Raw genomic sequence first — 13,220 nt, forward strand, 5'->3', positions numbered from 1 at the left:
CCCTTTATTTTCTCAGTTTTCTGCAGTAAACATGTAGTTCTTTTATCATAAGAGCACAGAAAACTTTGAAAAGGGACACCTAGCAAGACCAAATACTGGCAATGTAACAAAGCAGTGTATAAACACAAATCATGACTTGGATGAGTAATAGCAAATTTCTCAAGAAAAGGTGGAAAGATCAGACTCACTTCTGGAAAAAGTTTATGTACCCAAGTCTATAATTTGTTGTTTAGACAGTGCCTTTGTATGTTGTAGCCACTTTTATTTGATGGATTAAAGTTCTTTGATTTCTGTATTTTTTTGGTGTTTATCAAATGGTATCTCCTGGGGCACCTGGTTGGCTATTCATTTAAGTGTCTAACTTTTGATTTTAGCTCAGGTCATGATACTATGGTTCGTGAGATTGAGCCCCACATTGGGCTCTGTGCTGACAGCTTGGGGCCTGCTTGGGATCTCTCTCCCCCTTTCTCCCTGCCCCTCCCCCACTCATGCTTGTGTATGCTTTCAAAAATAAACATTTTTATTTTTAGAAATTTTTTTAATGTTTATTCTCGAGGGAGAGAGGGAGTGTGAGTGGGGGAGGGGCAGAGAGAGAGGAAGACACAGAATCTGAAGCAGGCTCCAGGCTCTGAGCTGTCAGCGCAGAGCCCAATGCAGGGCCTGAACCCACGAGCCGTGAGATCATGACCTGAGCTGAAGTCAGACATTTAACCAACTGAGCCGCCCAGGCGCCCCAACAAACATTTTTTAAAAAGAAAAAAATACTTTAAAAAAAGATCATATCTCTCATAGAACAGGAATTGTTTTATTGTAGCAGAAAACAGTTGGTAATAGGAAAATGTCTCTGTATAATGAAGGTGAGGGAGCCAGGTTAAAAAGTTTTTTAAAAGGGTCCTGTTAGGTTAGGAATAATACCTGGTTGAACTATCTTGACATTTTATTTTTATGTATTTTCAAAGAGATTTTATACACACAGTGTTCTTAGGACATTAAACTGTCAGTTTGGTTTTGAATCCCTACAAGTGAGTACATGGTAAAGACTAGAGCCATTAGTTGTGCTTCTTGGAAATTATCACAAGGGTACAATGTCTGTCACCCAGGTGTCTGATTTTTGTTTTTAATAGCTTGATGAGTTTTTTCGAAGTCAAAAACATGGCTAGTGTGTTGGACAGGTCGAGAAGATTCTACTTCCTTGGTTTATGAAATTCAAGAATCTCTTTTGCCCTTGTAACTTGAGCAGGCTGAGAGCTGTAGACAGTGATGGTCTCTGGTTGAGTCAGACCAAAACCTCAAAACAGCTGTATTTTTCTGTTTAAGTATTATGTAAATAGCTGTTTATCTGGTATTAAAGCTTTTACCATTTAAGGACAAATAAGAGCACACTGAAGCAGGCATTGTCAAGTCGTGTTAGTGACTGCGTGCTAGCACTTCATTTACTTAGTTACTCATTGTCCTTAGTTAAGGACAGTACTTGGTCCTAGTAAATTAGTTCTACAAATGCCTTCCCAGTGCCCTCTCTGAGGAAAAAGTTCCAGATACTGCTATATAGATTTCTTGGAGAAGTAGCCTCTCTCCCAGTGTTGTACTGCCCTCTTCCCTGTTAGCTTGCCGGTCTCTGTAATCCCAGCTGCCTATGGAATGTTTCCAATGTCAGAAGTCCTTTTTTTTTTTCTTTGCTTATTCTTAGAAATTTCATTTAAAAATTTTTGATTGTGGGAAAATCATGTGTAAAATTTACCATTTTAACCATTTTTATGTGGACAGTTCAGTAGCACTAAGCACGTTCATGTTGTTGTGTAATCATCACCACTATCCAGAATGCTTTTTGGTTTATAGCTGAAACTCTGTACCATTAAACTGTAGCTCTCTATTCCCATTCCCCCTAAGCCCCTGGCAACTCCTGTTTTACTTTCTTTCTTTATGATTTTGACTATAGATACCTCATAAAAATGGAATCATACAGTGTTTCTCTTTTTATTACTGGCTTATGTCACTTAGCATAGTGTCCTCAAGGTTCATCCATGTTGCAGTGTTTGTAAGAATTCTCTTCCTTTTTAAGTCTGAATTATATTCCACTGTATGTATATACAATGTTTTGTTTATCCGTTCATCTGTCAGTGGACATTTGGGTTGCTTTCACCTTTTGGCTGTGGTGAATAATGCTGCTGTGAACATGGGTGTATAAATAACTCTTTGGGGCTGTGCTTTCAATTCTTTTGGGTATATACCCAGAAATGGAAATGCTGGATCCTAGAGTAATCCTATTTTTAATTTTTTGAGGAACCCACCATATTGTTTTCCATAATAGCTACATCATTGTATATTCTCACCAACAGACCAGCAGTGTACGAGTGTTTCAATTTCTCCACATCCTCACCAACACTTACTTTCTGGTTTTAAAAAAAAAAATTTTTTTTAATGTTTGTTTATTTTTGAGAGAGAGAGAGAGAGAGACAGAGTGTGGGCAGGGGAGGGGCAGAGAGAGAGGGAGACACACAAACCGAAGCAGGCTCCTGGCTCTGTGCTATAAGCACAGAGCCCGATGTGGGGCTCAAACCCACGAAATGTGAGATCATGACCTGAGCCGAAGCCTGGCGCTTAACTGACTGAGCCACCCAGGTGCCCCTTCTGTTTTTTTTTTTTTTTTTAATGTTTGTTTATTTATTTTTTTTTATTTTTATTTTTTTTTTTTAATTTTTTTTTCCAATGTTTATTTATTTTTTTGGGACAGAGAGAGACAGAGCATGAACGGGGGAGGGGCAGAGAGAGAGGGAGACACAGAATCGGAAACAGGCTCCAGGCTCTGAGCCATCAGCCCAGAGCCTGACGCGGGGCTCGAACTCACGGACCGCGAGATCATGACCTGGCTGAAGTCGGACGCTTAACCGACTGCGCCACCCAGGCGCCCCTAATGTTTGTTTATTTTTGACAGAGAGAGAGAGAGAGAGAGAGAGAGAGAGAGAGAGAGAGAGACAGAGCATGAGCGGGGGAGGGGCAGAGAGAGAGGGAGACACAGAATCCGAAACAGGCTCCAGGCTCTGAGCTGTCAGCACAGAGCCCGACGCGGGGCTCGAACTCACAGACCGCGAGATCATGACCTGAGCCGAAGTCGGACACTCAACCGACTGAGCCACCCAGGCGCCCCAGCTTCTGTTTTTTAATAGTAGCCTTCCTAATAGATATGAGATAGTATCACATTGTGGTTTCGATTTGCGTTTCCTTAATGAATAGTGATGCTGAGCATTTTTTCACATGCTTCTTGGCCATTGTATTTTTTTTTTTTTTTTGAGAAATGTCTGTTTAAATCCTTTGCCCCTTTTATTTTTTTCTTAATGTTTATTTTGAGAGTGTGCATGTGTGTGAGTGAATGGGGGAGGGACAGAGAGAGAGATGGAAAGAGAGAATCCCAAGCAGGCTCCACACACAGTGCAGAGCCCAACGCAGGGCTCGATCTCATGGCCACAAGATCACGACCTGAGCCGATATCAAGAGTTGGGCCCTTAACTGACCGAATCATCCAGGTGCCCCTAAATCCTTTGCCCATTTTAAAATCAGTTTCTTTTTATTGTTAAATTGTAGTAGAAATTGTTTATATATTCAGGATGTTAAATATCAGATTAGGTGATTTTAAAATATTTTCTCTTGTGTGGGTTACCCTTTTACTCAGTTGATTGTGTCCTTTGCTGCACAGTTTTTAATTTTGATATAGCCCAGTTTATTTTTCCTTTTGTTGGCTTTTTTTGGTCATATTTTGCCATGTTTAATGTTATGAAGCTTTTGTTCTGTGTTTTCTTTTTGAAGTTTTATTGTTCAGGTCTTTGATCCATTTTAACTTTTTATGTGTATAGGATAAGGGTCCGTCTTAATTTTGTTGCATGTGGATATCCAGTTTTCCATTTCCTTTGGCAAAAAGACTGCTTTTCCCCATTTAATGGTCATGGAGAAGTCTTCTTAAATACATGTGTCCCTGGAATACCAGTTATTACCAATTTCTTAGTTGTTAGCAGCGAATTGATAGCAGACTAAAGAAAGAGGCCTTGAAGAAGAGATGTTGAGTATTGATATGGTAGGGAGCCAAGGGTAAACTTGTTTTATTTCAGACTTGCCTAGTGATGGTCTGGGTGGCTACAGGCTGCTTTCTTTGCATTTGTGTCATATTCATGAATTAATATACTATTATAATATGCAGATTCATTCATCTGTTGCATATTGATTTGTATATTCCAATTCATTCTGCACCTATTTCTTAAATAACTATTGAATGAAGATAAACCCATACATGTACATATGACTAGAGTAATGAGACTATGTAAAAACCACTCAGAGTCAGTTTCATTACTTAATAGCCTATGTATTTTAGAGTTACAGACCTATAACCAACAGATTAACACTAATAATGAATATGTATTTGGGCAGTTCCTTGATATGTTGTGGAGATTTTGCTGGTATGTGTTTAGAACCCTGTAATGTTAATAATTCTTCATGAGATAGATGAAATACCACTTTTGCATGAAAATGATTTTTTTTGGTGACGTGGGTAGATGTCAAAGTCCGAGTAATCATAGTAAAGAAGACAGAATGAATTTTTGTTTGTTTGTTTCTTGTTTTAGCAGGATTTGAGTAGCTTCTTAAATGCATATTGGAAGTCCAGAGTGAACTGTGTGCTCCAGCAAAAGATGAAATAAAGTTAGGAGAAAGGTATGAATAAGTAATTTTGATATATTTTTTCATAAGTAGATCCTTCATGAGACTCTTCATAGGATTTTTTAATACCCCTGTTAAGAGAATGGAAGAGTCAGGAAATCTTTAGCATTGCAAGGCATTCAGGGTCCCCGAGCTCATTATAGATATAGCTGCTGTCCCATTTGCCTTAAACGTGTCTCACCTGCCTAGCTGTTAGTCTGTGTTGACACTGGGGGCTGGGCATGACTGCACTGACAGCCTCTCATTTTGTTGGTCTTTATAATTTTATTACTTGAGGTCTAATAGGTGAGTTTTAGCTTTTGAATCTTTCAGGGGGTGGAACATTTCCACCCTCTTTTGTAGTCACATATGGGAACACAGAACACAGCCAGAAGTCTTCAGACTTAGTTTTTAGTTCATTAGTTTTGGTTTTCAGTCTTTTTCAATTTGAGCTTTTTTCTTATTCAGACCTCAGATAATTTAAAACTTACAAAGCAGGGTTGCCAAAATTAAAGTGGTTTTAGAGAGTGGAACCTTACATGATTGTTGTTTTGCCCCAAACTTTTGTTTCTTCCCTACCACATTCATCCCATATATGCAGTGCATAGTTCCACAGGGATTCTACTGAGCACTTACCGGTCAAACTTTGTTTTATAGGTGAACGGATGTGAGGCTCAGTGCTCTTGGATTCATCCCAAGTCATACAGATAGGCAGTGGTGGAACTGGGATTAAAGCCTAGATCTTGTGTCACTAAATATATTGCTCTATTATGTTGTACACCGTGGATAGCACATTTAAAATAATGATATTGTGTACTTTATAATCTTCAAAGAGTTTCCATACAGGTGGTCTCATTTGATTTTCACTTTGTGACTTGGTGCAGTAGATTAGTATAATAGCAGCTAATGTTTATTGAGGGCATACCCTAAATGCTAGGGATAAGGGTACTTTTGCATACATGAGTTCATTCTTTATCCATTTTTTAACTAGTTTTTAAAAACCCAGCAATTGACTTCGGCGTTGATGCTGTTGGATAAGGAGAAGTCCATAGGTTACATAGGTTATTTTAGGTTGTGTATTACAGTTTCAGAAACATTTATCACTTTCCTCAAGGTCGTGGGACTAGATGGGGAACGTAGTCGGCAAGAGTTTCATCTAGAAGGCCAATTTTTATTTATAAGTGTGACTTGATAATTGGATGACTTGTTGATAAAGGGCGTTCTCTGCAGGGTTAGTCAAGAGGACATGTTGTAAGTCAGAAGGATGCTTGGAACAGAGAAGATAAGAACAGAGCATGTGTGTTGTTTTTGAGGGTTATTTCTGTCAAGTTGTGGTGTCCTGACTTACTGTTCTCCATTCTAGGGGAAGTCCTATTTGAAGAAACAAATCAGTCATCTGGAGTGGAGAACTATTCCCCTGAATATGTCTTGAGAGGCATAAGTGCCTCTTTTTGAAGCTCTATACTGGTTAGCACAAACATAAGCCCTGACCTCATGGCATACCACTTTCCACAAATAGGTTTTTATGTTGTTTCCTGATTTCACACTACAAAAAAGCACTGTAGTGTTTAGAACCCCCTAAATGACTTACATTTAATCCCACCTGTTGGATGGTTCTTGTTAGCATCAAAAGTGTGTATCATTTGCTAATCTGGTCTGTGTACCATTTTGGGGGGAGGGAGCATATCGTATTTCTATCTGTTAAACACAGAATCTGACTGTGATTCTTTGGAAAGATGTTTTAAAATAAGAGAAATAGGGGTGCCTGGCTGGCTCAGTCAGTAGAGCATGTGACTCTTGATCTCAGGTCATGAGTTTGAGCCCCATGTTGAGTATGGAGATTATTTAAAAATAAAAGCTTAAAAAAAAAGAATAAAAAACAGATACAATTAAATATACAAGGTACAGTTTTAAATATAGATACATTGGGGTACATTATACTAGAGACATTATTATTTCTACCTTGCTTTATCTCCTACATAGAAGTTTATTTTCTTTATTAAATAAGAACTTGTTGGCTTTCTATCATGTGCAAGATTATTGATTATTTTATATACATAGTATGTTCATATTTTCATTCTGCAATGTTTTGAGTATGAGAAAGGAGAGGAGTGTGGGTCTAACTGAAGTAAGTGAAGTATGAACAATCTTTGATGCTGTGTACATATGAACAGAAGTCTGATAAGCCTACTTATTACTTCCTGTCACCTGTCTGTCATCTTCACCTGTCACCTTCCTGTCTCTTACTGACCTTACAGGTTAGGTTGTCAGGGGGCTTTGCTGCATGCCAGGTTGGTCTGATACTGCTCTTTGCCAGCATCTTAGATGTGGGTTATGTAGTTTTCTTTGTGTCCTGGTTTTGTTTTTGTTTTTGTTTTTGTTTTTTTGTCCTCCCTACTCTTCTGCATGAAATCTTCCTCTTAAGTTCGTTTGTAGGGCTAGTTAGTATTTCCTTAATTGGTGCTCATTTCCTTTTAGATTGTAAAGTTTTAAAATTTATATTAAAATGTCTAATTTTATTTATCTCAGTACTGTTTAGTATAATATGGTGCTTTATACACAGTAATATTCCATTAGCTTTGATCTATAAGTAGTTTAATGTGGTCTCTCCTATACACATCTGAATTATTTCTTACATGCCATAATTACCTATGCTATGAGAAGTAATCTACAGCTGTCTACTGAACTATCTAGCATCTTTGTCTGACAAAAGAAGAGTTATACTACTGTTGTCTACAACAGTGACAGGGCTGATAAATTGCCACTCCCAGTATGTAGCAAACACCAGATTTAGTTAGGTTTTTACCCCAATCCACTGTCACAGGCCATCTTGGTCTATACATATTATTTAAATGAATTTGATAGGACTGGTTGCCTTAAGTCTTTTCTGAATAAGTCTAGGAGGTCTGCATAAATAAATGTAGAGCATCAAAACTGTTACACAATGTAATTTCTAAAATTGAAGTATGTTGCTGAAGTATATGGATATAATGTTAATTTTTATATTTAATTTCTGAAAATATTTCTGTGTGTCTTGTATGGAGTACAAAAGGGAACTGTGGAAGAATTTTAATCTAAAATGGAACCAGAGGATTTGAAATGGAGAATCTCAGGCACGTGCCCTCAGAGGAATGAACTTAAGAACTGAGGCACTGATTTGCTGTAAATGCCTGATTTACAGAAGATGGAGACCTCTCCTGACCAATGAATGTCTGCCAAAAATCTCTCCTCATCCTCAAGCCAGTGAACTTACTGCTTGGATTCCACCTGGGCTTCCCCCTCTTTACAATCCTTGCCCATAAATACAGCCCGCCCCAAACCCTTAACAGGCTTGCCTATACCTTGCTACCACAGGAGTTTCCCAAATTGGAATTCCTCTGCTGTTCTCAGATAAATTCAATTTATGGTAAATCTAGTAGTCAACTACCCAAACCTCTTAAAGACCCGGCAATGTAATTGAGACCCAGAGAAATGGAGATGTACCAGAGATCAGTGAAACCAGTTAGTGGCACAGCCTGTACTAGAAACATTTCCTCTTCTACTCTTTTATTCATAATTCTTTGATCCACTGTGCTGTATATTCTACAAAAAATAACAGATTGACTATCATTACTGCACTTTTATTTAGTCAGTATTTAACATTGATTAATCCAGATATTTATTGTTTTCCTTGCTGCATTTTTCCTGTATTTTTGATCTTCCAAGCTAATATTTTCTTCTACCTGAGGGATATCTTTTAGGATTTCCTGTAGTACAAGTTTGCTGGTGGCATTAGCTTCTGTTTTTAATTTGCCCCAGATACCTTTATGTTCTCTTGACTGAATTTTTCTCTGGGTATAGAATTCTAAGTAATTATTTTCTTTCAGTGTAGTCTTCTGGCACTATTGTTTCTGTTGAAAAGACAGGCTTTATGTAATTGGTCCTCCTTTGAATATTTTGAATGAAATCTGTTTTCCCCACCCATGGCAGCTATTTATTTGTTTCCTTGAACATAGTAAGCATAGTTAATCTTTAACTGGGTTAAAATCAGTATCTGGAAACAAACTGAGGGCTGATGGGGGGTAGAAGGGAGGGGAGGGTGGGTGATGGGTATTGAAGAGAGCATCTTTTGGGATGAGCACTGGGTGTTGTATGGAAACGAATTTGACAATAAATTTCATATATTAAAAAAAATCAGTATCTGGAGTCTGTGTAGGTCTGTTTACTTTGTTTCTGTTGGTTCTCACTCATGTGATCTTACTACTTTGTGTGCCTGGTTATTTTTATTTGTATGCCAGACTTTATATTTTCAAAATGGTTTTCAGAAACATGTGTTTAGGATGTTGTCATTCCCTGTACAGGGTTTACATTGTTTCTGCCAGATGGTTTAGAGCATTCCAGATCATCTTTTTTTTTTTTTTTAATTATCATTCCAGTGTAGTTCATGTACAATGTTATATTAGTTTCAGGTGTACAATATAGTGATTCAGGAATTCTATACATTACATGATAAGTATACTCTTTAATCCCCTTCACCTATTTCACCCATCCACCTCCCCTCTGGTTGGTAAACATCAGTTTGTTCTCAGAGTCTGTTTTTGGCTTGTCTCTTTTTGATTTGTTTCTTAAATTCCACATACGAATTGAAATCATGTGGTATTTATCTTTCTCTGACTGGCTTATTTCACTTAGCTTAATACTCTAGCTCCATTCATGTTATTGTAGGTGGCAAAATTTCGTTTTTCCTTATGGCTGAATAATATTACGTTGTGTATATATATCATTATCCATTCATCTGTTGATGGACACTTGGGCTGCTTCCATAATTTGGCTCTTCTAAGTAATGCAGTAAACATAGGGGTACATGTATCTTTTTGAATTAGTGTTTTCATATTCTTTGGGTAAATACCCACTAGTGGAATTACTGGATCATATAATTTATTGATTAAAAATCATATAATTTATTGTAAAAAATCATTTAATTTTTTAAGAAACTTCTATACTGTTTACCACAGTGGCTGCACCAGTGTGCATTCTCACCAACAGTTCACAAAGGATCCCTTTTCTCTACATCCTTGCCAATACTTGTTTTTTGTGTTTTTGATTTTAGTTATTCTGACAGGTGTGAATTGATACCTCATTGTGGTTTGGATTTACATTTCCCTAATGATGAGTGATGTTATGCATCTTCGTGTGTCTGTTGGCCATGTGTATATGTTTGTGGTTGGAGAAATGTCTGTTCATGTCTTCTGCCTGTTTCTAATTGGGTAATTTGGGATTTTTTGGTATTACTAATCCATTATCAGGTATGTCATTTGCAAATATCTTCTTCCATTCAGTAGGTTGTCTTTAGTTTTGTTGATTGTTTCCTTTGCTTTGCAGAAGCTTTTTATTTTTGTTGTAGTCCCAGTAGTTCATTTTTGCTTTTCTTTCCCTTGAGGCCGGAGACCTATCTAGAAAAATGTAGCTATGGCCATTGTTGGAAAAATTGCTGCCTGTGCTCTCTTCTAGGATTTTTATGGTTTGAGGTCACACATTTAGGTCTTTAATCCATTTTGAGTTTATTTTTGTATATGGTGTAAGAAACTGGTGCAGTTTAATTCTTCTGTATGTTGCTATTTTTCTCAACACTATTTGTTGAAAAGATTGTTTTTTCCCATTGCACATTCTTGCTTCCTTTGTCCAAGATTAATTGACCATGTAATCGTGGGTTTATTTCTGGGCTCTCTCTTCTGTTCCTTCATCTTTGTATCTGTTTTCATCCCACTACCATAGTGTTTTGATTACTACAGCTTTGTGTAGTGTATCTTGAAATCTGGAATTGTGATATCTACAGTTTTTCTTTTTCAAGATGGCTATGTCTATTCAGAGTCTTGTGGTTCCATACAAATTTTAGGATTATTTGTTGTTGTTCTGTGAAATACGCTGTTGGTATTTTACTAGGGATTCTATTAAATCTGTAGATTGCTTTGGGTGGTATGGAAATTTAACAATATTGGTTCTCCCTTCCATGAGCATGGAATATCTTTCCATTTTTTTGTGTCATCTTCAGTTTCTTTCATTCATGTTTTATAGTTTTGAGTATAGGTTTTTCACCTCCTTGGTTAAGTTTATTCCTAGGTATTTTATTTTATTTTTTTTTTATTTTTTGGTGTTATTGTAAGTGGGATTATTTTACTAATTTTTCTCTTTCCTCCATGATTAGTATATAGAAATGCAATGTATTTCTGTATATTGATTTTGTATCCTGCAATCCTAATGTATTCATTTATCAGTTCTAGTACTATTTTGGTGGAGTCTTTAGGGTTTTCCATATATAATATCATGTCATTTGCAAATAATGGAAGTTTTACTTGTTCTTTACCAATTTGGATGCCTCTTATTTTTTTCTGTTACCTAACTGCTGTGGTTAGGACTTCCAGTACTATATTCAATAAAAGTGGTGGGAGTGGCATCCTTGTCTTGATCTTAGGGGAAAAGCTCTCAGGTTTTCACCATTGAGTATGAGGTTAACTGTGGGTTTTTCATATATGGCCTTTGTGTTGAGGTATGTTCTCTCTAAGCCTACGTTGAGGATTTTTATCATGAGTGGGTGTTGTAACTGTGTCAGATGCTTTTTCTGCATCTGTTGAAATGATCATATGATTTTTTTCCCTTTTTTTGTTAATATGATGTACTACATTGATTGATTTGTGAATATTGAACCACCCTTGCATACTTGGGATAAATCCCATTATGAATCATAGTTAATGATTTTTTTGAACATATTGTCATATTCAGCTTGCTAATATTTTGTTGAGAAGTTTTGCATCTTTGCTTATCAGAGATACTGACCTGTAGTTCCCTTTTTTTGTAGTATCTTTATCTGGTTTTGGTTACCAGGGTAATGCCTGCCTCACAGAATGAATTTGGAGGCTTTTCTTCCTCTTCTGGCTTTTGGAATAGGTATCAACTCGTCCTTAAATGTTTTCTAGAATTCACCTGTGAAGCCATCTGATCCTGGACTTCAGTTTGTTGGGAGTTTTTTGAATACGGATTCAATTCCATTGCTGGCAATAGGTCTGTTCACATTTCCTATTTCTTCCTGATTCAGTTTTGAGAAGTTACTGTTTCTAGGAATTTATCTATTTCTTCTAGGTTGTCCCATTTGTTGGCTTATAATTAATTTTTCATAATCTTCTCTAACTATCCTTTATTTTTCTGTAGTGTTATTTCTCTTTTCTTTCTTTAAAAAATTTTTTTAATGTTTATTTTTGAGAGAGAGTGTGAGTAGGGGAGGGGCAGAGAGAGTAGGAGACACAGAATCTGAAGCAGGCTCCAGGCTCTGAGCTGTCAGCACAAAGCCTGACACAGGGCTCAAACTGACGAACTGCGAGATGTGACCTGAGCTGAAGTCAGATGCTTAACCGACTGAGCCACCCATGCACCCCTCTCCTCTAATTTTGTTGATTTGAGTACCCCCCCTCTCTTTTTAATGTTTGTTTATTTAATTTTGAGAGTGATCAGGGGAGGGTCAGAGAGAGAGAGAAAGAGATCTGAAGCAGGCCTGGAACTGTCTGCACAGAGCCTGACATGAGGCTTGAACTCACAAACTGTGAGATCATGACCTGAGCTGAAGTTGAATGCTTAACCAGCTGAGTCACCCAGGCACCCTCTTTTTTTTTAATGAGTCTGGGTAAACACTTGATTCCAAAGAATCAGCTCTTGGTTTCATTGATCTGTTCTGTTGTTTTTTTGGTTTCTATTTTATTTCTGCTCTAATTGTTATTTTTTCTTCTTTCTACTGGTTTTGGGTTTTTTCTTCTTTTTCTACCTCTTTTAGGTGTAAGGTTAGGTTGTTTATTTGAGTTTTTTTGCTTCTCGAGGTAGACCTGTATTGTTATAAACTTCCCTCTTAGAACTGCTTTTGGTGCATCCCGAAGATTTTGGACCATTGTGTTTTCATTTTCATGTGTCTATGTATTTTTTGATTTTTCCTCCTTGATTTCTTGGTTGACTCATTTCATTATTTAGTAGCATGTTATTTGACCTCCATGTATTTGTGTTCTTTAAGATCATCTAATTTACTTTCAGAGGTTGAAATAATCCAAGGCAGGCTACATTTTTGGCAAAATTTGGTTTGTCTACTTGCAGTTTACTTACCCCTAGGATTCCAATCCCAAGTGTGGAGATGTATATGCTTGGAGGACCCTTGAATTCCAACTGTTGTTCCCTTAGTGCTGTGTTTGTTCAGAAACATTGCCCAGACTGTTATAATTGCCACATGCTTTCAGAGGAAAAAGCTGTCCCAACCTGGGGAGGACAGGTGAGCTGGCAGGGTTTCTTTGTCATCTTCTAAATCTGGGCCCAGTAATTTTTCATTATTTTGTTTTTTAAAAAATAATGTTTTGTTTAGTTTTCTTCTTTCTCACCAGGAAGATTGATCCCAATAACCTAGTTAACTGCTTGTTATGGGTTTTTCTCAAAACTAGAATTTGAATGTATAAAATGAAATGTTTCTTGTTTCTTTTTCCCTTTTTTCAGTCTATTTGAATCCTGAATCAATCAATAGGAGTTTG

The 13,220-nt window shown here is 37.1% G+C and overlaps 1 protein-coding gene across 8 annotated transcripts in view; it reads left to right on the plus strand.

Annotated features, from left to right (window-relative positions):
• REV1 (REV1 DNA directed polymerase) overlaps positions 1 to 13,220 on the plus strand; it is a 92,064-nt gene that overhangs the window by 14,142 nt on the left and 64,702 nt on the right. Inside the window, exons 2-3 of one of the 8 annotated variants that reach the window (XM_030310406.1) lie at positions 4,611 to 4,698; positions 6,047 to 6,150. The exons of 3 other annotated variants lie outside the window; for them this stretch is intronic. The gene's annotated coding sequence lies outside the window, so the exon portion shown is untranslated. Of the gene's footprint in view, positions 1 to 4,610; positions 4,699 to 6,046; positions 6,151 to 11,437; positions 11,722 to 12,798; positions 12,968 to 13,220 lie in introns of those variants that run through there. 4 more of the 8 variants (XM_030310400.1, XM_030310401.1, XM_030310404.2 and 1 more) reach the window with 4 other exon arrangements.

The sequence above is a fragment of the Lynx canadensis genome, chromosome A3 (assembly GCF_007474595.2).
Source record: "Lynx canadensis isolate LIC74 chromosome A3, mLynCan4.pri.v2, whole genome shotgun sequence".
Taxonomy (NCBI): Eukaryota; Metazoa; Chordata; class Mammalia; order Carnivora; family Felidae; genus Lynx; species Lynx canadensis.